The following is a 17,294-nucleotide window of genomic DNA, read 5'->3' as shown; positions in this document are numbered from 1 at the left end:
ATACATTTTTCCATGCCTTTCCCAAATACATAATGACCCAGCTCGTGAGAGATTTTCATGAGAAAAGATCTTTAGACTGGGTCATTGAACAGGCTACCCGGATCTATGAGGTGCAGAAGCCCATCGAAAATAAAAATAATGCGCCAAAAAACCCCAAAACCAACAGCACCCCTGCTGCTGCCAAGGTGGCAGAGGTAAAGGTTGCCCCCATTTTAGATTTGGAGATGGGGGGCCTAAAAACCTGCATGCACCAAATAATTCACAGCCCAGAAGGCCCTCGGGCCAGTCACAGACAGGGAGTCGAGGAGGTAGTCCCACAAATGGGGTCCCCAGCTCCCCTGACTACGTAAGTCCCCGCTACAAGGGAAACCGACCCATCCTGGGTTATGTGTGGACTCCTTTAGCCCAAGGGGGGGATCCAGCCAAGCGCCTAACCCGGGGAACTTCCCTCCCAACTTCCCATAGGAGGGCAGAAATTCTCCAAATCCTGGGCAGAACTTTTTCCCCAGGTATCCACCCAATTTCCAGCCCCAAAATCATCCATCCTTCTTTCCCCAATACCCTGAGCCCAGACAACCTAATCCGGGAGAGGTGAGGCCAAGGGTGGAGGGGTACCAAAATCTTCCCAACCAGGGGTACTACCAGAGAAGGGATAACTACCCTTCCCGGGATCAGCCCAGGGGAGAAAATAGAGCCCCGTATCAGCCTGAGCGGGTTTCACAACTTGAGCGCCAGGTCCAAAATATGGCACGAGATCTGGGTCACATACTGAGGGATCAACAGAACCCTCAGATAAGCATGCCAACGCAGAATGCCCCAAACTCTGGACCTGGTGCTCCAGAACAATGACGGGGGCAGCACCCCGATAACCCACCGGTTCCCAGGGAGGAGGCACAAGGGGAAGAGGTGTGTAAAGCCTTGGAGGAAGCTTCCTTCCCAACTTGTAAACAGCACCTGGAAAACCAGGAACCAGAAACAAAATCTCCTGCCCCTGAATGCCTGCCTCCCAAGGAGCAGAGGGGGGGTAGGAGAAACAAAGGACCCAAACAGACCCACTTTGTGGAGGAAGTACAGGTCTTCCAATTTGAGGGAAAGGGATCCTCAGAAGATTCTGGGAAAAGGATCTTCTCCTTCAGAGATGGGGGAACTCCTCCCAAAGAAAAATGGGTCCCAAGGGATTCCAATCCAGACTGGGGAGATGTGGAGACTGAGATACCGCCGCCCATCATCTCATCCCAGAACCCACAATACCGAAATCCCCTGGTTCAAACCCATCCTGGTGACTGCCTCCAAAAAGGGGGGGGCGGCCCAGAACCGGAACCAGGGGAACCCACAATGGCTCTGATCTCCAGTTGCCAACTTTTTCTTTCAGATTCCCAAGGCTATCCACAGAATTCTGCCCAAATCTCTTCGCTAGCAATGTCCAAAACCAGAAAGTTAGCCCACCAGTTGTCCAAAAATGTGCATTATCTGTGCCCCCTTGAGGAGAAGGAGGGAAGATACTATGCCCCGGTACAAGTACAGGGGCAGGGTACAATTTTGGCACTGGTGGACACTGGATCCCAAACTACCCTTCTGTCCAAAAGGGCCTTTGATGAACTAAATGCAGGAAGCGGGGAGAATTACCGTATTCCTCTCACCTCTCTTCCTGGACAACTCCAGAACTTTGACAGGAAGGAAATTCCTGTCGAGGGGACTGCAGATTTGGACATCAAAATTGGGCGACACAAGGTGAAACACCCGGTCATAGTAGTGACTCCAGAGGGCACCCCTTGTTTAATAGGGAATGACCTCCTGAGAAGATTGACACCCCTAATAGATTGCGTAAACAAGGTCCTCTGGACCCAGACTAGCCGACCAATAAAATTAAAACAGAGTGTCAACCATGTTAGTTTAAACGGCACCTGCCACATGCTTGAACAAAAATCTGACCAAGTAGAATTTCACTTCCAGAACAACAAAACTCCAGACGTGACAGTAATAGCAGTAGGACAACAGACTGGTGATGGGGGGTCCTCTCTATTTCTGAAAATCAACCTTCCTTCCAGTTTAAGGTGGTATTCCACACTGGAAGGAAACACCCTGAAATTCTTTACTAATCCACAATCAGAAACTCCCACTCCTATAGTACAGAAAGATGTGAAATCAGCTCAGAGCCTGGCTGATATTCAGAAAATTGGAGAGCAGTTGTTCATCCCTGTTCAGTTAAATGATGGGAAGGACTCTGTTCTCGCTCGAGTGTGTGTGAACAACGGTAAGAGCTTCATTAGCGAAGCCATGTTCCGCCAACTCCCAAAAGATCCAGCCATTCCCACATTCAAACTGATAAACAAATGGGAAATGGACCTGCAAGCACCCAATTCAGAACATCTCCTGCCAAGTAGGTGTATGCTCAAAATCTCCATTGGCAACAAGAGCATAGTCCATAATTGTTGGGTCGTGCGAGACGTCCCTGCCGCCTTTTACTTAGGCAGTGACATTCTCAAACGCTTTGCCATTAGTTTGACCCTAATAAACTTCAAAGCTTGGTCCCGATTAGCGGATAATCCTATGGGCTTTGATGATCCAGAAAAAGCATTTAGGTCAGCTCAATTGCTACCTTATGCAGTTGAAATTCAGATCAAAGAGGAAGTCACCATCCCAGAAAGGACCCGACAATTCTCCCTGGAAGTGAAAGTTAAAAGAGGACAAGAATTGAAAAATCCTGATGCTTATATCCATCTAAATGCTTCTCTCCAACAGCAAGGGTTAGGGGTAAACCCAACACCATTATTCAACATAGAACATGACACCATTCCAATAGAGGTGGATAACAGCGACTTACAGAGTATTACTCTAGCCGCAGGCACCACTATTGGAATGGCGGTTGATGACCGACATTTTTCCATTGATTTAGGAAATGAACTGTTAGGACCAATCCCCAAGGACTGTTTTGACAGTCACAGTGAGGACAATACAACACCAGACATGATTTTCACCCGGCATGGGGGGAACTTCCTGGTGTACACTTCTTGCCCTTATGGTAAGGAAGATGTGATTTGTGACTTCAGGAGGGATGAGGTGATTTTCCAGGTCCATGAGGGCTGCCTTTCCCACCTGAAGCCTCCAGTCCAAATCAGCACTTTGACCAGGGACTTCTCCACCCAGCTGGAGGAGGCCGCTGAGATAGCCAAACCAGAAGTCTTTCCAGGCTTCAGGCAGATGGTGGAAGAGAGAGTCAACCTAGCTGATGCCTGTGTGACTCTGGAACAGAAGCAAAAGTTGAAACAAGTTTTCTTGGATTTCCAAGATCTCTTTGCGGTAGACTCATATGACTGTGGTCGCACCGACATCCACACCACAACAAGTCCCACGGACCCTGGAATGACTCCAGTGTTTGTGAAGCAATATCGCTTGCCTCTCGCATCCATGGAGTCCCTTACTGAAATAATTAAGAACCTTGAGTCCCGGGGAATAATCCGTTCAGTCCGCAGCACTTTCTATAATCCGGTGCTGGGAATATTGAAGCCAAACGGCCAGTGGAGACTCTGCGCCGACCTTAGGGAGCTCAACAAACGGGTCCATACTTACCAATGGCCTCTGCCCTACATTGACCAAGGGCTGGCCCAGATTCAGGGGTCACAGGTATTCACTGCAATAGACCTGACCAATGGATACTGGACCGTGCCTGTCAGTAGGGAGGACCAATACAAACTGGCTTTTACCTTTGGGGGCCAGCAGTACACATCGACCCGGACTCCCTTCGGATACCTCAACTCCGGCAATGAATTCAACATTTTCCTACATAAGGCCATGCCCGACCTGGGTGTGAGGGGCAACCTGGCTTATGTAGATGATGTCCTCATCAAAAGTTCATCTGTGGAGGAACACATAGCGGAGATCCGTTATGTTCTGACACAGTTGAGGGCCGCCGGAGCAAAACTTTCCTTTCAGAAAGCACAGTGGTGTAGAACCCGTGTTAATTTCTTGGGGCATGAAATTACTCCTCAGGATCTCTGTCCCCAAGAAAAGAAAGTGGAAGCACTCCAGAAACTGAAAGACCCCACAACTCTGCGGGAACTAAGCAGCCTCCTTGGACTGACTAATTACAGCAGAAAGTTCATTGAAGGCTACGCAGAGATCACTAGACCCCTGATTCATCTCTTGAAGGGGGGGTCAAGTGGGAATGGGGTCCAGAACAATCCGAGGCGGTAAGACAACTCAAAAGAAGCCTCTCACAAGCGCCTTGCCTAGCTTACCCTGTCAGAAACGAGGAGTTCTTCCTGGAGACAGGGTTCTCTAATACGTGCTTGACGGCAGTATTATACCAAAAGCATGACAAGGTCAATAAAGTAATCTCCTATGCGAGCAAAACTTTATCCTCTGTGGAGGAAAAATTCAATTATTGTGAGAAGGCACTCCTGGCAACGGTGTGGGCATTGAAGAATTACAGCCCGTTTATCCAGGGGGAACACATCATAGTGGAGACTCCACACCAGCCTCTGCAATATCTCCAAAGTGACAGAATCCGGGCCGGAAATGTGAGTAATTCCCGAATTACTTCCTGGATTCTGTCAATGCAAGGCTTTCCTGTGGAGGTCAGATATTGCCAAAACAAGAAGAGTCCCCTCGCGCAAGTTCTGGCTGACTTGCATGATTGTGCCAGAGAAAACTGTCTCGAGGACGAAAGTCTAAAAATCAAGGACAACATGGAGGCATACCTTAATTCCCCACACAAAGTCTTTGAAGAAGACAAGTCTGAGGGAATGCCCACTGTCTATGTGGATGGATGCTCGTACCATGTTGACAACAACGGGGAGAAAGAACTGGTGGCCGGCGTAGGGAATGCATGGGTGAAGGAGTTCCCAGAACCCTCCGCTGGATACAAAATTGGTCCCCGAAGTAGTCAGGTGGCAGAATTGATGGCGGTGCATCAGGCCATCCTCACTGCTGTCCAGCATCGACTCCACGAACTGGTCATAATCACAGATTCGGATTATGTACGGAATGGGTTCGTGGAGCACCTGGTCAACTGGAAAACCAGAGGCATGTTATGCGCTAATAACAAACCCCTGAAACATGGGAAGTTAATCCAAAATATTGATGATCTGGTCACATCGAATTGGATGACCATCTACTGGAAAAAGATCAAGGGTCATTCCAAAGTAGAAGCACCAGACAAAACTTAGCTGATCAGCTGGCCAAAACCGGGGCCATCCAAGGGGATCTAATAGAAATAGAGCCCCTGTTGGGGGAAATCCAGGTCACTGCTATCACTAGGTCCCAGACCAATGCTCACAATTATCTTTCAACTGCACAATGGAGGAAGGAGACCCCTGATGCTGATTTGATTACAGCTCAGAAGGGGGATCCAATCATTGGTAAGTTTTACCAACACATTGAGGACCCTGAGAACTTTCCCTTGACGGATACCGATTACATTGGGAAAGAGGACCTTAGAGTGTTGATGAAATGTCCAAAAATGTTCCGAATTCCAAGACGGTTTGTTGGTAAGGAAATCCCAAGCTGGCCATGATCAGTGGGTGGTTCCTACCTCATTCCGAAGCCTGATGTTAAGTCACGCCCATGATGCGGCCACCGCCGGTCATAGGGGGTTTCACACAACACTGGAAATCTTAAGAGAGGTTGCATACTGGCCACACATGGGGCAGGACCTCGACCAATACTTGAAGGGGTGTCTTGTGTGTGCACAATTTCAGCCATCATCCCTCACACACCGTGCGCCTCTCCAAAAGAGGGGGATGACACTGCCATGGTCAGATTTGCAAATCGACTTTGTAGGCCCTGTGATTCGCTCGTCTAGAGGAAACAAGAACATGTTGACCGTTACATGCTTGTTTACCAAGTGTGTGGAATGTCTCCCGGCCCCAAATTGAAAGGCAGAAACAGCAGCTGCCCTGATGATTAACCACATCTTTTCCCGTTTTGGTCTACCTCAAAGGATTGAGTCAGACGGAGGTAGCCACTTCACCAGTGAAGTAATGACAAAGATGTGGGAGATACTGGGGGTCAAAAGAAAGCTACATATTGCTTACAAGCCAGCTTCTTCTGGAGCAGTAGAGAGATATAACCAAACCATTGTGAGCATCTTAAAAAAGTTTGTGGCAGATTCTGGGCCAAGTTGGGATATCCGATTACCTCTGGTCCTAATGGCCATCAGATCTACCCCTTCATCTGCAACCAAAATGTCACCATTTGAGTTGATGACTGGACGCAAGATGGTGCTTCCCCAGCATTTGCTCTACAGGACCCAAGAGCAGACACTGATAAATGCCTCCAAAACTCATGAGTATGTGGAGAATTTAAGGAAACACCTTCAACATGCTTTTGCCTGTGCTCAGCGGAATCTAGAAAGATCAGCCGAGAGCATGAAGACCCACTATGATTTAAAAACTACCCGAAAGGAATATAAGGTGGGTGATCGGGTCTATCTATACAATTTCCAAAGGAACCAGGCCAAACAGCGAAAATTCTTGCCTACATGGAAGGGACCGTTTGAAATTATAGACAAGATCTCCCCTGTTGCATACAAGATCCGCATCCCCAAAGCAGTTTGGCGGAAGGGGAAGACAAGTGGGTACATATAAATCAGCTAAAGTGTTGCCATCCCAGGCACACTCTGCAACAACTGGAGGAATCCACTGGAATCCCAGAGGGGGCCGCTCCAGAGTAATTCAGTTCCAACCCTAAAATATTCCACATATAGCATATAAAATTCTGTGATCCGTGTATATATATATATATATGTTCTTCTCTCATAATTTAAAAAAGAAAATGCATATGTTCATATCTTCTGATTCATAAAATGTATATGTTCGCCACACCATTAATAGTGGTGAAGAAATGTCTAAGAATAGGTATTGCCGCTTTGATTTGTCATCCTAGGAGAGATGAAACCTGGACACTGGCCAAGGAGGACGATCCAAAGACCGGGAGCAGAGACCCAAGGGGCCCGGGGTACCGCCCAATATTCCCATCAGGACCGGCGAGGAGAAGCGATCGATCCAACCGGAGGGAGGAAAAGATGCTGAACTGTGCCATCCATGGAATTGGAAGGAGAAGAGGACGCGAACATCCCAGATCTTGCGAGTTCCATCAGTGAAAGGACAGAATGGCCATCGCAAGGGGGGGGCTTGTGGGATGTTTTTACCCATGCATCCAAGCCCTACCATAAAACTGTCCAGTACTGGCATGGAAAACATCATGATGGCCAGAACTCCCCAGAGAGTGCACAGGGAAAACATGAAGAATAGGCTGCCACCCATTTTGCCTATGTTGTGAGCACAGGAGGGCACTGCCTAAAACCACCATTGGGCTACACACACAGTAGCCTGAAACCATTGGGAATGGCAATGCTGATTGCCAAAAAAGCAACTCAGAACTGTGGGGAATTCATTTTCTTAATCCCACAAATGGTTGCATTACCAGTACTCACCACTATCAGAAAGCCGGCGTTATAAAACCACCAGACTTTTGTGTAAAACTGCACAAATGAAACAAAACCAGACCAAAGAACAACTTGCTAAGAGGTGGATACAATGTAAAACTATATTCTGAAATGACTTGAAGGAAGTAATTATTTAATGTATATGTAAATATTGTAAGTGATTTAAACTGGGAACAAAAAGTGACATTTAGCTGAAACCTAGCTTAGTGAAACTGGATTCTGCCTGCCAACTACCCCCGACAGGAGAAACCTGTTCAGCCACTCTTCCCATGCCTAGCTGCATCCTGCTGCCTCTGGCCAAAAGGAGTTGTCACCTCTCTGATTAGATTAGGGGTGGAGCAGCTGGGGACTACAGGGAGTTGAACAAAGGCCTGTCCTGGACTCAGGCAAATGTTATATTGGGGGGCCGTAAAGTGGCTTCCTCTTAGGGGAAACTGGGAGGGGCAGTGCCTCTGCTAGCAGCTGAGCTTGGGGGAAGTGAATAAACCAGTTATTCCACCCTGTGATGTGGGAAGCCACACCCCTTTTTGACCAGGTCATAATTGTAAAAAGATAGATAACTCATAGTGCGGACTTGTCAGAATTATATAAGTAACATCATTATTTTTGTGATTTTTCTGTGAACCTTTTGAGAGGCGTTAGGACCCTGTGGTGTATTCTGGGGGGTTGCTAGCGTAAAATAGGGTCTCACTCCAAATGTCTGCATGTTAAAAGTCTGACACTTCATCAATTAATGTCCATACTCCTTGCGCACATGTGTGTAATTTTGGGTAAATGTCCGATATTGCAAAACCAGTTAAAAAGCGCAAAATGTTGTCATTTTTTAATGCAAGCCCCCAGGAAGATCAGAGGCGGACAAGCATGGACCATAAGGAATATATAATGTGCACATGTAATTTCAACAAATTGTATATCTGGGAAGGATGTATTTGAATCAAATATAGATTTGTGGGCAAACTGACCAGGGGAGGATCTTCTGACCCATCAACAGACTTCAACATGCTGACAATCCATTTCCTTCCCCCAATCATGGGAGAGGGGAGAATTGGGCCAATGACAAGTGAGAGGGGCAGGTTTAGTTATGACCAACGCACACACCCACTTTCCAAAACACATAAAAATTCCATTTGCTGCGGAGCATGCTGACCGACGACTTCACATCCAGAGATACAGACTTCAAATACATCAATCTCCAAAGACCAGAACTTTACTTCAGAACTTAAATCAAGGGCCTAAACCCACAAACTGAGAACTCTTCTCAGCAGGCCTCAGCAACCTTAAAATCATTTGAAACTATTCCAGCGAGCTGTTTGAATTCCTTTGCCAAGAACAATTGCCAGAAACCAGACCAGAGATCCAGAGTGACCCAGACCGCTGTGAGCAGAACCCGAGAGCTGACCCAGATCACTGTGAAGTGCCGAGACCAGAACCGGAGTCCAGTCCAAAACCTGACCAGATCCGTGGCGAGGCCTATTTCAAATGTATATTGTGAGTACCTAACAGAACTGTGCAGAACCAATCTCTTAGTTAAAATAATCTAATCCAAACTATTTTAACCTAAGTAGAACTGCTTCCTAGAAATTGTGTCATCTGTCATTTTTAAAGCTGCACAACTGTCACCTGTCAATTCTGCAGCTGCAAGCTGTCACCTGTCATTTTGAGTTTACTTTAAATCCGAAAAACTACTTTTATTTAATCGTCCGTATCTCTGGAACCGTTTGGGCTAGGAACGAAATTCTAGGCTTTCCAACGAACCTAGAACCGACTTCCAACTCTTTATACTTTTTCCGCAATCGCGAGACACGCACTCGCGAAATTTACCGCGATTTGCGATTTTGGCTCAATTTCTCCACTTGTCAAAATAGCAGCTCCATTCTTTCTTTTGTTAAAATCCGTTGCAACTTGGTAATAACTCATAGAGCATTGTTAAAGTGAGCATGAACTAATATAAAGTAGCCCTCGCCTACCCTGAACCTCTAGAGGGAATTAAAAGCAATGTTAGCACCTTTTCACTTCCTTGCAAACCACATTAAAGTAATTTGCCTGTGTTTAAAACTCATCCCTGTTATCTCTAAGCTTGCTGGGGGGGACTGAATTTCGTATTGTATTTGATTGCATTCCTGAGAACTGTGTGCCCCTCTTTCCATCTCCTTCTATTTCTTACATTACATAGGGGAGGGGAGTGAATTGCCAGAAAAAAAATGATTATCTTATCTTTTGCTAAAATCATATCAAGTATTTCTGTACTGCATTTTATTCCTCATTGCTTTTCCCTTGAAATCATAAAAGTATTTTTGCTACTTTATCCATCCTATACTAACTCTTCATTGATTGTAAAGAAGTGTGCTAGTGCCAGATTACCCATTGATGATCAACATCATATGTCTAAGTGTACTATCAGATATTAATTTATTATAAAGTGTGATATATATATATATTGTTTAAATTCTCAAATAAACCTTTTAATTTGCAAAACAAACCTCCTTCTTGGCTCAGTGGGGTCAGGGGGATTCTAAGAGGGGGGTGTTATACAAGGGTAGTCATCCAGAGTACTGAACTAGACATAAAAATACATTAATAAGGGTTTTCCTCAGCATCCCAGACTAGGCATTGACTTGGCTGTAGTGTTGAATTGAATCCTCTTACAAATCATAATATTGCAAAAATGTAAAGTTATGTTCCATGGCTTGTGTTATTTGGGAACCTCTGGGAGGCTTTAGATACTTTATATGTTGTTTTTCCCTTTTAGCAGCCCATCTAGCAATCTACCAGGCTTATCTGACTCTGCATATCGCAGTGCCTGGGGCACATTTGCACATATTTTAAATTATCTAGCGGCTAGTTGATTAAACTCAGCTTGACATTTGTGAATCTTTAAAAGAAGACTGTGTTGATCAATAAAACCGTGTTAGTCATAAAGAGATTTTAGTCATGTCTCACTGCTAGTCAAATTCCTGTGAACCACTTTAAGATCCCAAATCATTAGAGGCACAAAGACCCTTTAATATACACCTTGAATGATTCCCACACCATGGCAAAGTTGTCAACCTGGAAGAACTGACCAATCTCGGCCTGCAACTCAGACCTAAACACTAAGTCTGAGAGTGAGTCAGACTTCAATTTCCAGGTGGCCGCCCATGGTTTTCTACATGGAATATGAACCTCCAGCAAAATCAGAGCATGAGCAGAAAAAATTCCAGCTAATATCTCACATTTATTCAATCTAGCAACATGACAGCCAAACCCAGCCACATATCAAGTTGTGAATGTGAATTCTGTACTGTAGAGTAAAATGTTTAATGCCTCATATCTGATGTAAAGAATGCCTGAAGTCTATCAAGCACACTGAGGGACAAGCTTCCTTTATGGACTGTACTAGGTTGACATGTCCACACCCACCCATTGTAGACCTGTCCAATTGGCCATGCCTGGTAGTATTAAAATCACCCCCCACCGGTATCTCATTATCAACAAATGTCAAGAATGTGTTAAATACCCATTGGAAGACATTTCTCCCATTTAACTGGCTCAACACCATGACATATCTAACCTGAGTGTCTATCAATACTTCCCTTTAATGAAAATCCATCTTCTTGTGTATCAAGGTTAACACACCCCTGGAGTAGGTATAATTACTGGCTTATCATCTGTGATACCCCCATTCCACACATAACTTCAGTTTGTGTGTTTCTAGTGAGATGGTTTTCTTGCAGCACTACTATATCAGCATTTTACCTGCAATGGTATGAGAAAACTTTGCAGGGAATAATGGGATTATTTAAACCACACACATTCCAAGTGCTGCATTTATCAGTTGACAGCATATCTATAATCAGCACGTATATATAGCCAGCATATCTAATGAGAAATCCACCCATGATTCGGGTGTCTAGTTGAGTATTAATTTCAAGAGATTCAGATATAGCTACAGCGTTACGGCATTCATGTCAAGCTTCGGTGGCAGTTTTAAACCCCAGCTTCGCTAATGACCCAACTGACCAGCAGAAATCCCGACCCATCTCCAAAACATAACTAATGCAATACAGAAAAAAACAAGCATTGCCAACATGCTACAAAGGGGTGGGGGGGGGCGACCAGTCGCACCTGCTGCAAATCAACCTCTAACATGAGCAATGCAGTTTAGACATTGCAAACGATCCGCAAAATATCAACGGTGTGGCCACGCTGATCTTGGTAGTGCATAAATCCATTGCATTTGCCAGGAAGGTAAATAAATTAGACTTGAGATTCAGTTGGTTGGAGTTTGAGGTTGACGGGTCCCTGCGCTTACTAGTATGGTTAGTTGGTTGCTATGTTGTGACCTGCGTACTGGCCCATGGTTTGTCTAGGAACAGAAACTCCCAAAGTTCCCAAGGAAAGTTTTACTGGGTGGTTTAGACAAACCTTGTTAGTTACTAGCGCTTGTGGGTGGTTATTATCCCTGTGTTATAGTCAGCCCACCGCCCACAATTATTGGGAAATCTGCACCAGGACCACAATCCTATACAGGATCACCTCTACATGCTCTGGTAAGCAACAATACCTAGCTGATAAATGGCTCAGCTTAACCCTTTCCACCTTTCTTCCCCTCCCTCCCCACCCCGCTCTTCTCTCCTTGGTGCCCTGACACCACAGCATTTGTCGAATGGAAATGTTTGTTATATCAATTGTCATATTGTATTGCCCAATAACTAAATGCATATGTGATTACTTACCTTGTTTGCCCTGTCACTATCACCACACTCCTCCACCAATCCATGCTACTTGAACAATATTACTATTTCTACTGTCTAACCATGTATGACCTTGCAATGATGCGCCGATATGCCCTCACAATTGTCACCTCACCACACCATGCATCTCAGACTTGACAAAGACCACGGTCGAAAAAGGGGTTGGCTTTTTTTCTCTCACCTGTACCTAGCTTGCTTACTATGTCAAACGTTCTATGTATGAAACAACATTAAAACCTTTACCGATGACAAAACATCAAGATTCTTTGCTCCTCTATCATGATGCCTTGGAACTAACTAAACTCATGACTATTACGCAGGGGTAATTGTCATGATGTCAACCCCCGGGCATCCGGACCAAGCCCATCAGCAGGCATCCATGTGCTTACTAAAAACCCAGCAGCCCTGGCTAGGGGCTGTCTGGGTACAGTCCTGGCGATAGGCGCCAGGCTCATGTACATTACTTACCTCATGCAGACCATGCTGCAATGAAGTCAAGCCAACGTGAGGCCTGAATGGGACTACTTTACTTCAGGGACTATTTTTTACTCGGGTGTGGTTCTGGGGGAACTTCTTAACTGGGACTACTTTGAAGGCTATTTAAACCACGCCCGAACAGCAGCACATGCTTCGTGTTATTCTGCATCCAGCAACGTAACGCTCACCGTGCCTGCAGTCAGCATCCAGTCTTCTGCCACGCCCGCCTCGAATCCAGAGCTCCTAGAAAAAGAGGAAAGAAGAAGGAAAGGATGGAACACAGACTTTATTTTAATTCCTTACCTGATTCCGCATCCATCACGTCTTCGAACTTGGAAAGGACATTATTTCTGCATGCGTCGCATCGCCAGCTGCAGCGCCGCGCCATACTCACCAGTCCTCACAGCATTTTTCGATTCGGCGCTGCCTCCATCATTTTCCTCACCGAGCTCCAGCATCTAGCGGACAAAAGAAATATAAGGTGAGCCGAGAGAGCCAACAAATACAATTTCTTTTTACCACCATAAACTTACCTGATTTACCACTGGAGGCATTATTCTTTAACATCCCGCAACTTCTTACGCCGCACCTGTAAGGAGAGAGAAACAACAAGTTAAAAACACACATCTTTTACCGGACAGTGTTGGATAATACATACTCTTACCTGAACGCCATCAGCTGCCACAAGACAATCTTCTCTTGGACCCGGCTGCAACACAAGAAGGGAATGGGACAAGAGTGCACATCGGACATATTGAACTCTTTGGACTTTATACTTACGGGTTCTCGCCAGGAACCTCAGAGTCAATATTCATCCGGAACACTTGCAACGCCTTCGAACCAGTGAAGTAAACTGGTATCTACGCGCCCCTGCATTCCACGCAGGATGGAGAACTCATCCTTCAAAATCATAAGGTGAGAATGCTGAAAGGGAATATCGGAGGTGATTAGTGGGGAGAACAGTGGGGTGAAATTACTAGAATCCACGGGTGACTAAATCCCTTTCTCCACTTGCAGGAGAATACTTCTACGGGTAAAGCAGATGAGATTAGGCAGGCCAGTCTAGTCTGTCATCTCTGCACTACGCTTCACGTTGGAGGAGACCGCAGCTGTCCGGGTCCGATCGACGCCCCTGTGGGAGCCAGGTGAGTGTAACAGACCGCAAAGCCTATCTACAAATCCCCACCTGGGTGTTATGGAAACCTCAGAAACCGACCAACTAGCCCAATTATTAGGGGAACTTAGGGCGGAAGTGCACTCCGTGTGCCAAGAAACTAATGCCCTCAGGAGAGAACTGATTGTGTCAAAGGAACGCACTGTTGATCTTGCTAGACAACTGCTGCAGAACCAAGCTGGGCAAACACCTCTACCTGGACTCGGGGGGGGGGGATCGATCCCAACTCCTGTTTCATCGAGCAATCCTGTGCAAGTAATTCTACCAGGGGCTATTCCTTTAGCTCCACCCGAACGCTTTGCTGGGGATCCAAAAAGGTTTGCAGTGTTTATGAACCAATGCCGCTTGCACTTTTTATGCAGACCTGGAGCTTTTCCAAATGACCAAGCCAAAGTAGCCTTTGTACTATCATATCTTAGTGGCAGCGCAGCTGATTGGTCAATTCCACTAGTCAACCAGGATGACCCTCTTCTTTGGGATTTTCAGGGTTTTCAAAGGAGCATGGAAAGACTATTTGCCAGACATTCACAGGGACAGGCCCTGGATAACAAACTTTTATCCCTACGACAGGGTAACCAGGATCAGCTAACCTATATCGCAACCTTCAATAGGTTGGTGGTGGAAACCGGATGGCTTGAGGAGAAACGAATTACATTATTTCATCGTGGACTTCGAGGAGAACTCAAAGATGTTTTGGCTCAAGTTATGAACCCGCCTCAGGATTGCGCAGAATATATAGACTTAGTGGTCCAGTTAGACCACCGACATCAGAATAGAAAGGCTGATCGAGCTAAGTTCGAGAATCGGGTGTGGGTTAAACCCAACGTTACCCCCAAAGGAACAGATGTATCAGAACCTATGCAGATCGGGGGGGTTAAAGGACCCTTAACTCAAAAAGAAAGAGAAAAGAGATGGCAGATGCAATTGTGTCTGTACTGTGGAACCGCAGGACATTTTCTACGGGATTGCCCTATAAAACCACCCAAGAAAGTAGTAGGAGTTGCTGACAAAAGTCGAATAGAGCCTGATTCGGGAAACGACCACGCCCTACAAGCGTAGAGGTCCGCTTGCCGAGCTTAAAGAAGGACACTCAGACCTCGCACCTAATCATACCAATGGTCCTTATTGATCCAAGGCAGCCATCACGTATGCACGCAGTAAGGGCATACATTGATAGTGGGGCCGTAGGAAACTACATGGATCACGAATTGGCCTCAAGGATGAATCTACCCCTTTGCAAAAAGACCGCTTCGGATGTCATCACCACAGTCGATGGAACTGAAATTGCCTCTGGGCCCGTAACTCATTCCACTACTGAGATGATACTGTTGGGTCAAGATGGGCATCAAGAAACTATTGTGTTTGATTTAATCAAGGCCCCGCAATTCCAAATAATTCTGGGAATGCCATGGTTGGAAACACATAATCCTTGTATTGAATGGCGAGAGAAGAGAGTGACCTTCCCGGATTGTGAACACACCTGTTACCCGGAAAAAATATTGAACAAAGGCCTGGCCACAGACACTAATCCAGTCGTGCAGTTACCTCAGGAATATCAAGAATTTCAGGATGTTTTTCAAAAAGAACAGGCAAACACCTTACCACCTCACAGATCATACGATTGTCAAATTGACCTCGTACCCGGTGCACAACCTCTATGCAGTAGGATCTACGCCCTTACGGAACCCGAAAATCTTCACCTACGACAATACTTGACCAATACCTTGCTAATGGCTTCATTCGTCCATCCAAGTCTCCTGCATCCTCAGCTTTATTCTTCGTGCCTAAAAAGGAAGGTGACCTTAGAACGTGCATAGACTACCTCGCATTAAATCAGATTACGGTAAAAAACCGATACACATTGCCTCTGATTCCCGAATTACTAGACCAAGTAAAGGATGCTTGTATCTACACTAAGTTAGATCTCCAAGGGGCATATCAGCTGGTACGTGTAAAGAAAGGTGATGAATGGAAGACTGCCTTTCGCACCAAGTACGGGTTATTCGAATACCAGGTGATGCCCTTCGGGTTGTGCAATGCACCAGCAGCCTTCCAGTATTTTATGAACAATGTTTTTCATGAACTCATTGACGTCTGTGTTGTCGTATACATAGACGATATTCTAGTGTACTCCTCCTCAGAATCAGACCATGTTAAGCACGTTTGTGCAGTCCTTAAGAAACTACGCCAGCACAAGTTATACGCAAAATTGGAGAAATGTGTTTTTCATTCTACAGAAGTTGAATTCCTTGGATTTATCCTGACTCCAAAAGGAGTTCGAATGGATTCTCAAAAGGTAGACGCAATCCTCAAGTGGCCATCACCCAGTTCAGTTAAAGGGGTACAAAGCATGCTTGGATTTGCTAACTTCTATCGCCGATTTATTTGTGAATTCTCACATATTGTACACCCCATCACCGCACTTTTGTGAAAAAACAAACGCTTCTTGTGGACCGAAGAGACTGAAAGAGCCTTCCAAGAGCTAAAATTGAAATTCACGTCTGCACCTGTCTTAAAGCATCCACGCCCTGAGCTTCCATACATAGTTGAAACCGATGCATCCATTTTAGCCATGGGAGCTGTCCTGTCCCAGAAGGATCCTGAAACCGGTCAACTTCATCCAGTAGCATTCTGGTCAAGAAAGTTCTCAGCACCCGAGTTAAACTATGCGGTTACTGATAAAGAGTTATTAGCCATCAAATCTGCCTTCAAGGCTTGGCGGCATTATCTTCTCGGCGCCTGGCATACCATCACTGTAATCACCGTTCACAGGAATTTGTAGTATTTGAAAACAGCCAAGGCCCAATCATCGCATCAACTTCGATGGGCATTATTCTTTGCCGAATTCGATTTCGTGATCACTTATCGACCAGGTTGTAAAAACGGCAAGGCAGATGCCTTATCTTGAATAGGGATGGGAGAAGCATATTCAAACCCGGAACCGGTGCCTATAGTTTCAGAACAAAGAATTCTTGGCATAACTACTCTACAGACTATATTCATTTAAAAAGCCAACAACTTTTCGATCCTGCAGCCCTGCAGGACTGGGTAAAGAAAAGCAAAGATTATTCAGTCAGCAATGACCTACCTTACTATCAAGGGCGTCTATTTCTACCACACAAGGAACTACAAGAATTAGTTATCTCGAATTATCATAATGCTCTGATGGAAGGACATCCAGGTATCGCAAAAAACTGAAGCTAAAATTAAAAGACAATTCTGGTGGCCCACCTGGCAAAAAGACGTAAAGTAATTTGTGCTATCTTGTGGTATCTGCGCGCAAAACAAAAGTCAGAAGAAAAAGCCAGCTGGTCGTTTACAACCTTTGGATATTCCACCTACACCATGGCATACTTTGTCTTTAGACTTTATTACTGATCTACCGCCATGTAATGGATTTAACACCATTCTAGTTATTGTGGATCTTTTTTCCAAGATAGCCCACTTTATTCCTTTAAAGGGA

This window comes from Ambystoma mexicanum, chromosome 12 (assembly GCF_040938575.1).
Source record: "Ambystoma mexicanum isolate Mex_15411 chromosome 12, UKY_AmexF1_1, whole genome shotgun sequence".
NCBI lineage: Eukaryota > Metazoa > Chordata > Amphibia > Caudata > Ambystomatidae > Ambystoma > Ambystoma mexicanum.
This window is presented reverse-complemented; position numbering follows the sequence as displayed.